Genomic DNA, 5,033 nt, shown 5'->3' with positions numbered 1-5,033 from the left:
GAGCGAGGCGAGCAACTTCGGGTGTGCCGACGCAGCAGGCAACAACGGTCAGTGGGCGAGTGGCAGCGATGTTGAGCGGGGCAACGGGCGGGGCCGGCACGCTGGAGCGGAGCGAGGGCCAGTGCAGGAGCCGCGATCGACGGCGGGCGCGAGCGCCAGGCGGAGCTGCGGGGGGGGGGGGGGGGGAGAGCAGCGGCAGCACGGCAACATGTGGTCGAGCACGCACGCTCGCGCGCGTGGACATCCACGAGCAGGGCAGACGGGCACGGCGGCATTAGTGGCTGAATCAACGGCAGCAAAAGCAGCAGTAACCAGCAGCAGCACGAACCAGCAGGCAGAGCAAGAAAAACAGCAGGAAGCGGCGGCGGCAACAGCCAATAGCAGCACAAGGCATGGCGCCGAGGGGGAAACATAGGGGAAGTTGGAAATATGCCCTAGAGGCAATAATAAAATGGTTATTATTATATTTCTTTGTTCATGATAATTGTCTATTGTTCATGCTATAATTGTGTTATCCGGAAATCGTAATACATGTGTGAATACATAGACCGCAACATGTCCCTAGTAAGCCTCTAGTAGACTAGCTCGTTGATCAACAGATAGTCATGGTTTCCTGACTATGGACATTGGATGTCATTGATAACGGGATCACATCATTAGGAGAATGATGTGATGGACAAGACCCAATCCTAAGCATAGCACAAAGATCGTGTAGTTCGTTTGCTAGAGCTTTTCCAATGTCAAGTATCATTTCCTTAGACCATGAGATCGTGCAACTCCCGGATGCCGTAGGAGTGCTTTGGGTGTACCAAACGTCACAACGTAACTGGGTGACTATAAAGGTGCACTACGGGTATCTCCGAAAGTGTCTGTTGGGTTGGCACAGATCGAGACTGGGATTTGTCACTCCGTATGACGGAGAGGTATCTCTGGGCCCACTCGGTAATGCATCATCATAATGAGCTCAATGTGACCAAGTGTCTGGTCACGGGATCATGCATTACGGTACGAGTAAAGTGACTTGCCGGTAACGAGATTGAACAAGGTATTGGGATACCGACGATCGAATCTCGGGCAAGTAACGTACCGATTGACAAAGGGAATTGTATATGGGATTGATTGAATCCTCGACATCGTGGTTCATCCGATGAGATCATCGTGGAACATGTAGGAGCCAACATGGGTATCCAGATCCCGCTGTTGGTTATTGACCAGAGAGGCGTCTCGGTCATGTCTGCATGTCTCCCGAACCCGTAGGGTCTACACACTTAAGGTTCGGTGATGCTAGGGTTGTAGAGATATTAGTATGCGGAAACCCGAAAGTTGTTGGAGTCCCGGATGAGATCCCGGACGTCACGAGGAGTTCCGGAATGGTCCGGAGGTGAAGAATTATATATAGGAAGTCCAGTTTCGGCCACCGGGAAAGTTTCGGGGGTTATCGGTATTGTACCGGGACCACCGAAAGGGTCCCGGGGGTCCACCGGGTGGGGCCACCCGTCCCGGAGGGCCCCATGGGCTGAAGTGGGAGGGGAACCAGCCCCTAGTGGGCTGGGGTGCCCCCCTTGGGCCTCCCCCTGCGCCTAGGGTTGGAAACCCTAGGGGTGGGGGGCGCCCCACTTGGCTTGGGGGGCAAGCCACCCCCCTTGGCCGCCGCCCCCCCCTCAAATGGGATCTCCAGGGGGCCGGCGCCCCCCCCACGACCCCTATATATAGTGGGGGGAGGGAGGGCAGCAGTAACCTAGCCCCTGGCGCATCCCTCTCCCTCCCGTGACACCTCTCCCTCCCGCTTGCGCTTGGCGAAGCCCTGCCGGGATCCCCGCTACTTCCACCACCACGCCGTCGTGCTGCTGGATCTCCATCAACCTCTCCTTTCCCCTTGCTGGATCAAGAATGAGGAGACGTCACTGCTCCGTACGTGTGTTGAACGCGGAGGTGCCGTCCATTCGGCGCTCGGTCATCGGTGATTTGGATCACGACGAGTACGACTCCATCAACCCCGTTCACTTGAACGCTTCCGCTCGCGATCTACAAGGGTATGTAGATGCACTCCTTCCCTCTCGTTGCTATTAAACTCCATAGATGGATCTTGGTGATGTATAGAAAATTTTAAATTTCTGCTACGATCCCCAACAGTGGCATCATGAGCCAGGCCTATGCGTAGTTACTATGCACGAGTAGAACACAAAGCAGTTGTGGGCGTAGATGTTGTCAATTTTTCTTGCCACTACTAGTCTTATCTTATTTCGGCGGTATTGTGGGATGAAGCGGCCCAGACCGACCTTACACGTACGCTTACGTGAGACAGGTTCCACCGACTGACATGCACTCGTTGCATAAGGTGGCTAGCGGGTGTCTGTCTCTCCCACTTTAGTCGGAACGGATTCGATGAAAAGGGTCCTTATGAAGGGTAAATAGAAATTGGCATATCACGTTGTGGTTTTACGTAGGTAAGAAACGTTCTTGCTAGAAACCTATAGAATCCACGTAAAAAAACTTGCAACAACAATTAGAGGACGTCTAACTTGTTTTTGCAGCATGTGCCTTGTGATTTGATATGGCCAAAAGGATGTGATGAATGAGATATATGTGATGTATGAGATTGATCATGTTCTTGTAATAGGAATCACGACTTGCATGTCGATGAGTATGACAACCGACAGGAGCCATAGGAGTTGTCTTTATTTTTTGTATGACCTGCGTGTCATTGAATAACGCCATGTAAATTACTTTACTTTATTGCTAAACACGTTAGCCATAGAAGTAGAAGTAATCGTTGGCGTGACAACTTCATGAATACACGATGATGGAGATCATGGTGTCATGCCGGTGACGAAGATGATCATGGCGCCCCGAAGATGGAGATCAAAGGAGCAAAATGATATTGGCCATATCATGTCACTATTTGATTGCATGTGATGTCTATCATGTTTTACATCTTATTTGCTTAGATCGACGGTAGTAAGTAAGATGATCCCTTATAATAATTTCAAGAAAGTGTTCCCCCTAACTGTGCACCATTGCGAAGGTTCGTTGTTTCGAAGCACCACGTGATGATCGGGTGTGATAGATTCTAACGTTCGCATACAACGGGTGTTGACGAGCCTAGCATGTACAGACATGGCCTCGGAACACACGCAATACACTTAGGTTGACTTGACGAGCCTAGCATGTACAGACATGGCCTCGGAACACGAAAGACCGAAAGGTCGAGCATGAGTCGTATAGAAGATATGATCAACATGAAGATGTTCACTGATCTTGACTAGTCCGTCTCACGTGATGATCGGACACGGCCTAGTTGACTCGGATCATGTTTCACTTAGATGACTGGAGGGATGTCTATCTGAGTGGGAGTTCATTGAATAATTTGATTACATGAACTTAATTATCATGAACTTAGTCTAAAATCTTTACAATATGACTTGTATATCAAATGGCCCACGTTGTCCTCAACTTCAACGCGTTCCTAGAGAAAACCAAGCTGAAAGATGATGGCAGCAACTATACGGACTGGGTCCGGAACCTGAGGATCATCCTCATAGCTGCCAAGAAAGATTATGTCCTAGAAGCACCGCTAGGTGAAGCACCCATCCCAGAGAACCAAGACGTTATGAATGCTTGGCAGTCACGTGCTGATGATAACTCCCTCGTTCAGTGCGGCATGCTTTACAGCTTAGAACCGGGGCTCCAAAAGCGTTTTGAGCAACACGGAGCATATGAGATGTTCGAAGAGCTGAAAAATGGTTTTCCAAGCTCATGCCCGGGTCGAGAGATATGAAGTCTCCGACAAGTTCTTTAGTTGTAAGATGGAGGAAAACAGTTCTGTCAGTGAGCACATACTCAGAATGTCTAGGTTACACAACCGCTTGACTCAGCTGGGAGTTAATCTCCCGGATGACGCGGTCATTGACATAATCCTTCAGTCGCTTCCACCGAGCTACAAGAGCTTTGTGATGAACTTCAATATGCAGGGGATGGAAAAGACCATTCCTGAGGTATATTCAATGCTGAAATCAGCGGAGGTGGAGATCAGAAAGGAACATCAAGTGTTGATGGTGAATAAAACCACTAAGTTCAAGAAAGGCAAGGGTAAGAAGAACTTCAAGAAGGACGGCAAGGGAGTTGCCGCGCCCGGTAAGCCAGTTGCCGGGAAGAAGCCAAAGCATGGACCCAAGCCTGAGACTGAGTGCTTTTATTGCAAGGGAAGTGGTCACTGGAAGCGGAACTGCCCCAAATACTTAGCGGACAAGAAGGCCGGCAACACCAAAGGTATATGTGATATACATGTAATTGATGTGTACCTTACCAGTACTCGTAGTAGCTCCTGGGTATTTGATACCGGTGCGGTTGCTCATATTTGTAACTCAAAACAGGAGCTGCGGAATAAGCGGAGACTGGCGAAGGACGAGGTGACGATGCGCGTCGGGAATGGTTCCAAGGTCGATGTGATCGCCGTCGGCACGCTGCCTCTACATTTACCTACGGGATTAGTTTTAAACCTCAATAATTGTTATTTAGTGCCAGCTTTGAGCATGAACATTGTATCTGGATCTCATTTAATGCGAGATGGCTACTCATTTAAATCCGAGAATAATGGTTGTTCTATTTATATGAGAGATATGTTTTATGGTCATGCCCCGCTGGTCAATGGTTTATTCTTAATGAATCTCGAACGTGATGTTACACATATTCATAGTGTGAATACCAAAAGATGTAAAGTTGATAACGATAGTCCCACATACTTATGGCACTGCCGCCTTGGTCACATTGGTGTCAAACGCATGAAGAAGCTCCATGCAGATGGACTTTTGGAGTCTCTTGATTACGAATCATTTGACATGTGCGAACCATGCCTCATGGGTAAGATGACCAAGACCCCGTTCTCCGGAACGATGGAGCGAGCAACCAACTTATTGGAAATCATACATACTGGTGTGTGCGGTCCAATGAGTGTTGAGGCTCGCGGTGGCTACCGTTATGTTCTCACTCTCACTGATGACTTAAGTAGATATGGGTATGTCTACCTAATGAAA

The sequence above is a fragment of the Aegilops tauschii genome, chromosome 6 (genome assembly GCF_002575655.3).
Source record: "Aegilops tauschii subsp. strangulata cultivar AL8/78 chromosome 6, Aet v6.0, whole genome shotgun sequence".
In the NCBI taxonomy this organism is placed as follows: Eukaryota; Viridiplantae; Streptophyta; class Magnoliopsida; order Poales; family Poaceae; genus Aegilops; species Aegilops tauschii.
This window is presented reverse-complemented; position numbering follows the sequence as displayed.